The sequence below is a fragment of the Scophthalmus maximus genome, chromosome 4, assembly GCF_022379125.1.
Source record: "Scophthalmus maximus strain ysfricsl-2021 chromosome 4, ASM2237912v1, whole genome shotgun sequence".
NCBI classification, from domain to species: Eukaryota; Metazoa; Chordata; class Actinopteri; order Pleuronectiformes; family Scophthalmidae; genus Scophthalmus; species Scophthalmus maximus.
The window spans coordinates 9534198-9547847 of record NC_061518.1 but is presented as its reverse complement, the minus strand read 5'-3'; the positions used below and the strand labels follow the sequence as shown (position 1 = coordinate 9547847).

At 38.3% G+C, this 13650-nt stretch overlaps 1 protein-coding gene across 1 annotated transcript in view; it reads right to left on the bottom strand.

Annotated features, from left to right (window-relative positions):
* Positions 1-13650, bottom strand: part of LOC118302161 (LIM domain only protein 7-like) — a 70321-nt gene that overhangs the window by 25964 nt on the left and 30707 nt on the right. The gene's annotated exons all lie outside the window — the stretch shown is intronic.

Sequence of the window (13650 nt, the reverse complement as noted above, 5' to 3'; positions counted from 1 at the left end):
TATAAACACAGATATAGATAAATATAAGAGGACGACATCACATAAAAGCAAGTCTATAAAAATGTGATTTTTAAAAGTGACATAAATTACTTAAATTCAATAACCATTTTCTGCAGCCGTAAAGTTGGGGTGGTGATTTTTTTTTTCCCAAGCTCCCGAGTCGCAGTGGAACCGGAACGCAGTAAAAACACGACGTAGCAAACATGGAGACTTACACGGAGCTCAGGTCCCCCTAATGTTACAATATTTAACTTTATTTAAAGTTGACGAAAAAACATTGGTTCTTTGTTGCAGGTGATTATACATATATGAACACACAATTATGGACAATTTATTCAATTTCTGTGAATACGTTCTCCTAAATATTACACACTGTAGCTTTAATGTTTTCCTTTTAATTACAATGAAAATGTTAAAACATAAAAAAGTTTCAAAGATTGGCTTTCGTCCGCAAATTCAACTATGGCAAGTCGTTTCAGTATATTAGTCCAAGTGCAATCAAACAGTTCCAAAAACCTAGGATGAAATATATATATATTTTTAATGGATTTAAATATTCGCTATTTTTTATTAATTTTAATAAATTGTGCAAACTGAGTTTCTGTAGAATTCAGATGGAGAAATGTTGAAAACGCTCTCAACAACAGTTTGTGTATAGACATAAACTCTTGTGCCTTATTAACTTGAGGATGACGGGCACTAAAATTGCAAATGTGTGAAATCAAATGTTTGCATAAGCTCAAGAAACAAATATGTTTAACTGTCTGCTTCTGTTTCTGTCTGTCCTTCCTGGTAGCGATAGCACTAGCCTGATAACATATGCAAAATGTGACAGTTTGTTTCAAGGGGCAGGTTTCCACACTCACTTGCCTTTTATACTGACGTGATGAAGGATGACAATTTCATTTTCACACATGAAATGCATATGTCTAAGCGTAGAAAACTGGTTTGGGGTTTTTTTGTCATTTTTGTTTTGCACATTTGGAAGGAAAGCCTCATAATAATCTGGTGGGGATAAACCCCATCTTGTATTACAGCACGTACCGAGTCCGATCCATTTTCCTGTGAAATGCCCAAGGAGGTGCACTGCGTGATGGAATCGAAGCATTTCAAAGTAAAATGAGGTGCGTTGGTGTAGGACACAGGAGAAAATTTAATAAGATGCCCATTAAGAGCACAGAGAGCATTATGTGAATCAATAATCTTCAAAGACCTTCTATATATTAGCAAAACTGGGGAAATTAAAAGATAATTTCCTGCACTATTATTACTCCAACAGAACAAAGTGAATCCCCCCCCCCCCCCCTCCTTAATCCTCTGGTACAATTCCGAAAGTAAGAAATAAGTGCCATCAAACCATGTTCTTAATTTTTTTTTGTTGAGGCAGTTCAGACAGTGTGTAATAAAACCTCTTTTAATGTGCGACTAAAAACACATCCACAGATGCTCTTTGACAATTCTCCAAACACTTCTGGGAGAAAAAAGACATTTGCATCATAGGAAAATTTGCAGAATAATTCCTTGGTTCCTATAAGATAATAGTGTGACGCATACATCTATTAATATCTTGAATATTGTGCCTTATGTATATTTACCATCTCACAGATGGTTGGACTGAGAGGTCTGGAGGCCTCAATGGGAATTTATGTTTGTGTAAGGAGTTGCCGTCATATACTCTAGTGTCCCTGAGTCATGACTTCTAGTGACGTACAGACTTGTTATCTGCTCCCTTCCATTTGGTATAATACTGAATTAACGATTGTACTTTAAGCTTGTGGTTTGGCTGTCCGCATGCAAGTTAGAACAAGAATCTTCTTTGTCTACAGATATGTGTTTTAATAAACTAGAGTTCATTCTTTTATTCACCACTGCGAGTGACAAGTTCAACCATATTTCATCAAACATCTGTGCTGAAGTTTTTAGTTTCTTTCCTTCATCATTTCCCTTTTGTGCACATATGAGAGATTCACAGAGAGCAAAAGGTTCTTCTCGCTCTTTGTGGTGTTTGATAATTGCTGGAATTCTGTCTCTCTCTCAGGTTGTTAATCACAAACACGTCTGCTCCGTGTGTGCGCTCGTGGCCACAGCTCTGTTCGCTGTGTCAGACACATGCTGTACCATGGAAACAGGGCTCCACCATTCCTGCACACGTGACGCCGACTGATCCTAATTGATCTCGAAACTGAAGAGTGGCGCACTTGAGAAAGCAGTCTGATGCTCATCATATTCATCGCAGGAGCGAGGGTTTGTTGCACAAACTCATCTATTACTAATTAGATGAGGAATCAGATTAGTCACCATCAGCTCACGAACTAGAACGATGTGATAGACAGACAGAACCATAGATAAACATCCAAGTTCTCATCATCTTCACTCTGAGGGGGAATGAGTCTAACAATGAGCACAGTCGGCAGAAAAAGGGAATGCCACACAAAACAGCACACAGATGAAATGCATTTAAAAAAAAAACATGTTTCCCTATGAATACTTCCCCTGATCAGAGATGAAGGAATAATGTATTGCATTTATTAATGACTACCAGTAGGTGTTGCTGTAAGTCTGCATGTGCATGCACCATTCCGGGGATGGAGAGTTAATGGCCTGGTGCTGCCTTGGGAGAGTAAAGACAGAGATTTGGACAAAGCCAACAATCTGATTTGCCTTAACATGAAGCAGCGGTTTCCCTTTTTTGATTTAATTTTTCTGCTTCTCTGCGTCCAGTCCAGTCCAGCGTGAGAAGTGTGGTGGTGTGAAGCGGCTCTGTTCACTCAGTTTTGAGTTGCATCCGCTATCGTTGCCGTTATCAGAAGCAGCAACATCAACAGCTCATCTGCTTTCCATTATTTTCCAGATAGAATTTGAGTGGCAAAAACAAGAATTCTTATTAAAACTCAATACGAAAAACAATATGAATTTTACATTTAGACCTTTTTTCCCCCACACAGTTGTCTTTTTGAATATATTAATACTTGGAGTCAAAACAGTTTTATAACCACTTGGGCCAAACTGTGATTGTGTTGTTAATGTAAAGATGTGTCAAATGCTAGAACAAGATAATATGTTAAAACCTTCTTTTTTTTTTTAAATATCCTAACTGGGTTTGGGTGACTTCAAAACAGTGAAAACATTTTAATTTAATTTAATGGGGCATTTCATGGCACGCAAGGTCACCTTACATCAAAACATACAATAAACAATGACAGCCCCCCCCCCCCCCACTCGCTGTGGATGCTCATGACATCAACCTGATACGTCTGTCTGTGTAGCCAAAGTACTTTTTGTACTGCATTATACAAGATATTTTACACAATGAGTGAGAGCTACTGTAGTAATGTTATACTCTGTGCAGCGACTGCATTAGGGAATCATTAGGGTCATGGTACTCAAATCTGAGATCATTAGCTGGAGGGTTTGCCTACAGTGCTCCTCTGTGAACTGCAGATGGAGAGGCAGCAAACCTCTCCCAGTATGCTGTAGAAGTAGCTAAACAAAAAATTAGCATATGCATGAAATTATCCCTTTATTCATTCTTATTTGTGCAGTGCATTTAGGTGAGGTAGTGGATACAAGTGAGTGTATGCACTCACCACTTACCACTGGTAAAAGTGCATGCTGAAGGATTGAGAGGTTGATTTCAGTACCCAATCATTGGAGAGGATATGATTATGACTTACCATAACCTTGAGAGCAAATACAAATGAGTCTGGCAAAAAGGTGAAGACTTCAACCATACACTTCTGCTTCAAATCTGACTGAGTGGCTGTAGAAAGCCAATAAGTCATCCTGCTGTTTTCCTTGGACAGAAAATATATTAAAAAGTTTTACATCAGCAGCAGGTCGACGGCTGCAATTTCCATCTTTCTGGGTCTTTGAGTGAAGACTACACCAAGTGTGAAATTCAACAAAAAAAGGAAGGCAAATGCTACCATATGTTAATCACGGAGCAGAAGAATCCTCTCTAAATTGAACATTATTTGTTTTGAGAGAGAACATTAATTTTCACTGGGTTTTAATTGCACCATTAGCTACAGTTTAGGTAAGTGTCTTCACCTCCACTGCCCTCTCCTCCCTGGTGCCATGGTGTGCATTGTCCCCCCGCCAAGGTCTGAAACATTATCACAACAGGATGTGGGCTGGGATAACACTGAGAGTGCTTCCTCTGCAATGCCAGCCACCTGGGAGATTCTTCAATTATCACTGTATTTTAATGTAACTTCTGAGTCTGAGGCTGAGCTGCAACTCAAAAGAACCAGAGAGAAGGAGCAACATGGGCATCGGGCCCATGGGGAAAGGCCGAATTGATCTTGTTTTGTCTTTCTGATTGCCTTTAAAGTGGTTTTGCAGTTTTGTCTTCTAATATGTATGGAACAGGACTCTCAGCTAATGCATCAAAATATAATAAACTGCAGTTGAGTCCAATCAGCTATGTCCTAATGTAGCAGCTGCTATATATTGCTGTCCAAGGGCCTTATTGCTATTCATAGCAGCACAATTATTACAGGGTAGTTTGGATATATAACTGCTCAGGCGAAATTTTCATACAAACAATTAAGAAAATATAAAACACAAGCTGACCACAATCAGCAGCAACTGAAACCACGGACTCCACGTTGTCAACTGGCCATGTGGGGGGGTTCAGACTGACAACAGCAAAATCCCCTCAGGTAACATCATTGTAAATATTGTCATCCTTGACCAAATAAACATTTGTTTTCGGGGGAGTTTACCCAAAAAAGAGTTTATGAAGAAAACTAAATTGGGATTTGAACTTTTATGAATTGCACCGTTTTGCTTTGGGGGAAGCACAAGTCTCACTGCAAGTGTATCGCCTCTTGACCACTTCTCACCTATCTGTTTTCAATTTGTTTACGGTCATCTGGTCATCTTTTCAAATGCTGCTGGGTAGACCTCTTGTTTGTGCAAACTAAACTAAACTAACTGTTAGTTGGTAACTAGGCCATGTTAGGCACCATAAACCATCAATGAAAAAGAATAAGGCGGTGATCAGACTCACAAGCTAAATGTCTACAACACTTGTTGTTGAATATTTCAAAATGAATAACAACTATTTGTGAACATTGCATAAAATGCCGCCATGTTTACGCATTGCAGTTTCTATTTAGATACTGTGTGACAGTACCAATGTATTTGTGATCAGCCTATGCTGTCATACCAATACATCAGCCGACAGATACAGCTGACTGGTGAACAAAACCAGCAGTGCAAAAGGAGTTAAAACATCTAAGCTGTTAAAGCTATAATTAAATAAATTCAAAAATACTTTGATTATTTCATTATTAATGTTTATCAGACTAACCATTCATAAATGCTGCCTGATATGTACACTGAAAGTCTATGAGGATATCATGAGTCCAACAACAGAAGCAGAGGAGTGATGACACCACTCCAGAGATTAATGCAGGGATTGCCTTGTGAGAGAGAACATGTGCGGAATAGTAAGAAAGGTGCTGCTCCTGTACTGGGACAGTGAAGAGTTGATGCAAATTGAATATGATAATGAGCGACCCGAGGAGGAGAGCAGAGGAGGCATTAAGATGTGTCAGCACCTTTGTCTCTGTCCGACAGATGGAGGAGGAAGAGGAATATAGTTATGGCAAGTTTTCAAGTTCTTTGTCTCAGCTAAATTTCCTAGATCAAGTTCAAAAGCCACTTCATCTAAGCTGCGGGAGTCAAAGCAATATACGGAACACAATTTGCTATCTTACGTTTCATGAATTGTCATCAGCTGTATTTTACAGTGTCACATTCAGTTGACCACTGAGGCTTTGTCTAATACAACTACAAAAAAAAAACATGAGTCAGGGGACAACTTCTTACAAAATATTTATGGTTTTGACATATACAGTAAGTAGCCACTTTGCTCGTGCCATTAAACCCAAAATTGGCAGAGTCATTAATTTTGTCTTATCGTTTCTGTGCCACTGTCTTTACATTCTACAAAACATTGAGTTGTTGTTGTAGCGCAATGCAGCAGGCCAATCAAATCAGTCCATATTTTAATATAGTGTAAGTGCAAGTTAACTTTGTGACAAGAATGATTCCGAAGATGTCATCCTTATCACAAATAAATGTAACTGAGGCTTTATATCTTACAATTTAACCATAAACTTACCTAAACGACTATAAAGGAAGGAAAACACAAAAACAGCCAAATATATACAACTTGAGTTAAGAAAATTAACATTTGTTTTTACGTGAAACGTTAACAAAAATGCGCATCTTCTCTGCATTGTTTATTCTGTAAAATATTTTTTTTATAACGCCGCATGTCTGCAAACAAATGCCTGTACAGTTAGGTCAATGAAAGGCTCATGTGCGTTGACTTTTATTGGCCAAACGATAAGTCGGTCAGGCTCAAGTTTTCATATTAATGTATTAATGTTAACACTGTGAATAGCCTCAGAAGTTACTGTAGCTGGTTAGATCAATGTAGCTGGCAGCATGCCGAGCAACTCACAATTACCTGAGTGGTGTATTTCATAATCCCATGTCAACTCTGTTCAGTTCTCAATTCATCTCTTTACAAGTTTACCGGCCAGTGACCAGTCAACTTGTCCTGCATAAACTTTTACTGGCCCGGGGCCATCGGTTATGTCAGACCCAGCAGAGGAGGGTTTGTTTTTACCTCAACCTAACATGAGTGGGTGGCAGCTTTGTGCTCGCTGAGAATACCATGATCGAGCGGAAAGAAAAATAAATAAAACAATCAAGCTGTGAGTTTAAACAAGGAAGTGTGCAAGCGAGCATACCAACCCATGTAAGCTGTGCCGAGATGCTGTGGGGGTAATTTGTGTAAGCAAGAGCTGTTTTAAATTTTGAGATATGGGTAAACAGTGTTTACGTACATTTTCCCTCAGTAGAGGCCATAAATGTTGTGTGTTTCAAGCTGTCACTTCTCCCTCTCTTTACTTTTCTGTCTGACTCTATTATAAGGAAATGTGCTTCAGTGTGGAATCTTTATAAATTGGAAAAATTTCTTCTCCTGCCTACACGAAAAGCTCAGGCCCATATTTCATTAAAGCCAATGATGCCTATCGGCTTGCACAGCAAGTCCAGAAATGAGGCAGAAATAAATCCGTGCAGCTTACCAAGTAACGGAAATTGTACAGTGCAAACAGAATATTGGATGTGTACTTAAAAGTAAAAATAGTACATCAATAACATGTCAATTCCATTACTGTATGCTAAGAGGACTGGACTGCTCATATTGTTTATGTATGACTATAGACTAAACATACTAAACATGTTGCATGTTCAAATTGCACCAAATTATGATTGAACTTCTCTTCCTTTGGGTCACCAGCAACACACCAGGCACATGTGAAGTCGATAAGATGAATGGGTTCTACACTGATAACAGGTTCATATGTTTTTGGAACACATCGGGGTCAGGAAACCGTTGAATTAGAAAATAGAAATCTTTATTGATAGTGGAAACGGTACACCTCACACACCTGATCTCACACAAGGAACCCAACTGACTATCGAACACGCTGACCCAGTGTCAGCCCTAGTTGGATTTCGCCAAACCCTTGCACATGCGTTCTCCAGAAACTCTATAAATCACAACTACAAACATGGAACATTAATGGTACAATGCCAGCATACAGTACTTTTACTTCACACAGCCAGACTTGTGTGAAAACACCTTAAAAAAGGGAGCAATCCAGCAAGCGGCTGCTACTCGGGTTCGATAAAGCCGACACAATGCTCCCTTGCAGCTTGCTCTGTTTTTCGTTTAACCAGCGTAACATATTTGTGAGGTCCTGCCAGCGACCTCTGACTCAGGATATAGATTGTTGGGTGTTATGTACGAAGTTTTGCACCGGAACATTTCAGGGCTTGTGCAGAGTGGTTGTAGTATAACCACATAGCTACGCTCCTTTGTATTCACTGGTCAGCGCTTGGTTTGTCATTCGCTAAATGATGATTTTAAATAAATAGATAAATAAGTTATATATGAATTGTATATTAAATTGCTTGACGCGTAACCAGGGGGACAGGACACCGTTAGTCTTGAGTCCTTGTGCATTTTTTGTATTGTGAGCAGGCAGATGGAGCCTGTGGTCCATACCAAGGTAAAGTAAATTAGAATTGTCTGTATGCTTACTGAATATTTTACAAGATATGACAAGAAGTTGTACAAAAATATTCTGATTTCCTCAATAACATTAGTCAAAAAGCCACATGTCGAAAATCAATGCACTACAAAACCCTGATAATTCAGTTTAGGTATATGGCAGTAATATCTGTTTACCCGATAGTCTCTATTGATTGTCTGCAAAAGACAGAAAACAGCAGTGGAATAAATCAAGGCCTTTGCAAATGGGCTCTTGTAGGGCCTTGGGATATAACACACCATGATCCAACTTCCTTACAGTAAAAGGAAAGTTGAGACTGCTGGTTGATATTGGCTTTGGCTGCAGCAATGTTATATTTACAATTTTCTTTCATATTATTTGTTTTTGTCTAGACTGTAGTAAGAAAAGCATGTGCACAGTAGCTAAACTGAAAACAACTATGTAAGAAACTCTGACAGAAAAAAATGTATGAATCACAAATAACTTGATGGAGGCCTAGATTTATGACGGGATGACTTTTATCAACTGTGGTTGATAATACATTAAAAGGGACTACTAATAGTTGATAGCTGATAAAACTGATAGTGATAATAATAATGAAAATGTTTAAATGTACTGACCTGTCAGAAAAAAAGGTTCAGTATTAGTAGTAGTTCAGTAGTAGAAGAAGCAGTGAATATGAAATGACTGAGTAGTCCTAAAGATAGAAGCTCTTAGGAAGAGGTAGATGTTTTGTGAAGTGACATAAAAGTATTCCATTTAAATTGATCTTTTCACATTTCCATGAATAAATGCAGTACTTTAACTGTTGAACTGTCATTTTGACACTATGGGAAAAAAACATCTCTACCTCAGCTTTGAGCAAACATAAATTGCAAACCAGTGTGAGACAAGCATTAAGCAGTATAGAATAGCCCGTGAATGATAACAGGTCAATCAGAAATTCAGCCTGCAGCACCATCCCATCTCTTACAGTACTTCAAAGTCTGCCAAACTTTAAAAACAGCTTACTGTGTGGGGAAGTTTTGGAAGCTCTTGCTGGTCCTTGAATTCACATTCATGGTGAGCACTTAAAAGGACGACACCCATGAAACCCATTAAGGAGTCACAATTCATAAAAATGCTAACAACTCTGTTAGTTGCATATGCAACTCTGTTGGTTGTAAAACTTGCAAGTCGTAAGGAACCAAAAATAAATAAGTGAGCCACACCAATACATGCAGCTTCCAACCGTTTCTGTGGGTCTGTCAGATGTGAGCTTTCAAGACAACATAGATAATAAAAATACTTTTGTGTTACATCTATACACATCTACATATCCACAATTAGATGTTCTTATGTTATGGTCTTTATCATTATAGAGCAGCCTGTTGAAAGCCAGAAATACTAAATAATCCAATATCTTTACTTGAGCATTTTAAGTGCTCAGGATCTATCATTTTGAACTAACAATAAATATGTAGAAAAAACACATTATTTAATGAAAATAAGGAATATAATGTAACTTATAGCTAGCAGTAATCACCTGACTGAGATTATTGACTCTAGTGCATTGTCCACTCAACACATGTTTGTCACCTGATTAATAGTTTAATATTTTGTTCATCTTCACTTAATTTCCATTTCACATGTGTTATGACAATTATAATGATGATACCCCCTATTTGTCGAATACTGCACCACAAATTCAAGGATTGCTGTCATATATACACTAATTTATGAGATACCCCTTGATAAAACTCATGCAGTACTGTACAATACTACAGGCCTGCGATAAATCCTCCTTCATGATGACTATAATGATCAGATTTTATTAAATCTATTTGAAAGAGCTGCTGATTTATTTTAATGGTCACTTTGGAAGCTATAATTTGTGGTGCCGTCAATCCTTACTGGGTTTTATTGAGAGATGTGCCTAATATTTTGTGATCTTAATACACATAACTGGGATGGACAAAATATTTGAAACACTTCTCAGTGATGATATGTCATCATAACAGTGGCAATGTATAAATTACCACCTCTGCCTGTTAAAAAACCTAATATTTCATGCATGGGTGGGGATAAAGAGTAGACAAAATGGTGACATTGTGTATTACGCCTTTAACAAAGCGCTCCAGGATGCTTTCGGTTAAAGTGACCGTGCATGTGTATTGTTCTGATGAGCCAATTCCAGTTTGCAGATCTTTCTCTAAAATACTCCCAAAATTAAAATGATCCTATGTGAGATTTTTTAGCTACAGCTTTTTTTCCAGGGAATCCATGTTAGCTTTAACTGGGTGCAGCCATCATTGCAACTTGTCATTGGCAAATTCAGTGTTATTGGTTACGTGGATGAGTTGCCCCAGCCCAAACGTATTCACAGTCAATACTGCACTTCCTTATTTTGAAGTTGATCAGATGAGCGTTTGTTAAGAAAGATTCTTCCATTTGTAGTTTTTAAATTAGATTCAATAACTAAATAGGACAACTTAATACATGAATATACAGACAGCTATGGCTTGCATTGCAGAATATTAGCCTTTGAACTGGGCAACACCAGCAAAATGTTTGAGGTGAGGATAATAAAGTTCAGTGTTACTGCTTGAGTAATAGTAGTTTTGAGTCACATGGTCCTTTGCACCATGAACCATCAGAATTCAGAGAAATGGGCAGGGAGATCACAGTGGAAGCAAAGGGCCATTAAAAAGCCATTTACCAGACAGCTCCCTGCACAGCAGCAGGGTAATGAACAGGGCTCAGCTGAAGAGCTCACTCTCTGAGGACTGCTACATTTACTACTTCCATTGAGACAGGAAGAAAAACAAAGGATTACCTCAGATTCAGTAGCGACGGGCTGCATCTCATTGCATGATGCAAGGAGAAGAGGTTTGTATCTCCTAATAATACAGTCAGTTCAGTTTCAAACAAAAATTCACGTTACACTGTCTTTCTGTATTTCTGTTACTTAAACAACCACATTTTCTATACTGGACCATCTGTATTGCTCAAAACTTTAATATCAGAATGTGGGGTGTTCTTAACAACAAATTTCCCTGCCGTTTAAATGGAAATTGAATTTAAGACGACAAGTCTAAAAGTAAAAGAAACTTTCAATAAAAAAATAAAAGTGAGCCTCTCACATTAGCAATGCTAGCACCAGGAGCCTTCTTTCCTTGCATATTAACATTGACATGCCTGTGCTGAATGTGGTTATGTATCGCTGCGGTCGAATGGTTTTATGACAGATTTTTCTGACAAAGCCAACCAAAAAAACGTTATTTTTAAAGCCGCACTGTCATTTTGTGGCGCCATCTGGTGGTAACGTGGCGAACCGCAACCAACTGAGCAACCGACAGGGGACACTTTATGGTGGCGCATCGCTGATTTCATTTCCGGTTTCCGGCAGCTCGCGAATGAGACGTATTTTTGTGACCGTTTTTTGCAAACGTATTCAACACGACGTAGCAAACATGGCGACATACACAGAGGTCGGGTCTACCTCATGTAATTATTTTAACTCATTCAAAGTTGAATGTGGAAAAAAATATTGGTTCTTTGTTGCCGGTGACAATAAGCACACCTGTGTCAGAGTGTCAGGGTTCTCATTACATCTGTTGTCATGGGGTGCTGTTTTGTATTTGGCTTTGTACAGTATGTGTGCTCTCATATTCATACTGCAAGTATGATAACAGGAACTGTTAAGCCCAAATTCATTTTTTGATGTTTAAAGCTATATCAGTTTAAGAAAACATAACAAAACTGCACACAACTCTCATGATCTTTGCTATCGCAGAGAGGTTAAGTTACACTGGGACATGATCCATGCAATTAAAAAGAAATGAGAAGATACAATCGATGCAGATCACTTACACTGTGGTGACAAAAGACTCAACAAGGGACAACACAGACCTAAATCTTAATTAGCAGGAATATTGATGCTTTTGCACATAGGGCAATCCAATTTAGTAGCACAATGTGCTGAATGAAAGCAAAAAACATCACATGTTGTGATTCAGAAGTAAACACAGAGAACAGAAACTTTACAGCATGTGTTAAAATCTAAAGTGAGGCATAGTATTCAGTCTGCTTCAAGTTATAATTGGCAAAAAAAACTTGACTAAAGGCGAGAGGTACTCCCAGAACTAATTTTTTCACATGCCCCCAAGTGCTTGACTTTTAATAGAAAAATCTTGAGTTAGTAACTGCCTGGGCTATGTGGGCTGGCCTGATCCATCACAGCATGGAGGAATTCACTGGTTGAAACATGAATCCTTTGTGGCAGTTTAGGTTTAAGGTGTTAGCTCAGCATTCTGTTATGTCTTGTCAGCAGGGCAGGTGACTGAGAGCACAGCGTTCCCGATTGTGAATCACTCAAACTGGGCTTCTTCCATCTTCTATCCTATGAAGGATGTTCCAAACGAGAGATCCCGTAAAATAAATGTTTACACACTTATTGAGCTGAATTTATCAGTGGTTTTAAATTTTTCAAACTTCTGTATTATTTCAATCCTGTCTGTGCCAAAAAACTGTTTGAAACAGACTGCAGCAAGTAGCAATAAAGGGGTATCATCAGTTTTTTTTTTTACTTGCGAAGCAATTAAAGGACTTTAAAAGTGCATCAACTTAAGGGGGTTAAAACCTCCGCAGGACTACCTGAAGGAGATCCTCAGGCACTCCCAATAAGAGATCGATCTTCCATTGTATCCAGGGTTTGCCCTAAAGGGTCCATTCAACCATTCTTGATGTAATTCAAAGAAAAAGAAGATTGGAAAAGGGATCACTAAGTTGCCTTAATCAACTGAGTTGGTTCCTCTCATAGAGGAACAGCAGTTACACTGAGGAGTTGCCTTGTTGAGACAATCTGTTGAGATCACTCTCTTACCTAGGTGACCAAACAACTATGGTTACAAGAAGTATCATTTGATACTGAGTTTTACATGTTTAAGATGATGGTATCATGTGATTTTTTTGTTTTTTTGGACCTGGGAAATGAGGGAAAGATGTGACGTGAAACTTCCTCTATATACCAAAGCACACAGAGGTAACCAGTCTAATAACATGGAGGCCAAATAAGAAGCAGAGCAGAATGAGCTAAATGTGTTGATCTCTTTATCTGTCAAGTAGACAGTAGAACCAGATCCCCTCAGGACTACATGCCCCATTGTAATAAAATGCCAGGGAGACATTACTTTTTATAGACTTATAGTGGAACCTACTGTAGGTGCCAGAAAGTAATCAGTTCACTTGATAAGGGTTAAGCCCATCAAAAATGCTCGAGTAGAAGTGAGTCTGAATCAGTGCAAAAAACAAAAAATATCTATGTATAGTGGTCGAGCTGCTAAATTTTATATGCTGGAACAAATCTTTAACTTTATTATTTATTTATTATACTGTTATATTTAACAGAATAATTGCATGGTTATGAACAATTTATTGAAACACATTAATATTTATCCCCATACAATAAATATTAGGTCAGATGCAGCTTCAAACAGTAGAATTAGGGTTGTTTGGTATAACACAATGTGTGTGTGTGTGTGTGTGTGTGTGTGTGTGTTTGTGTGCA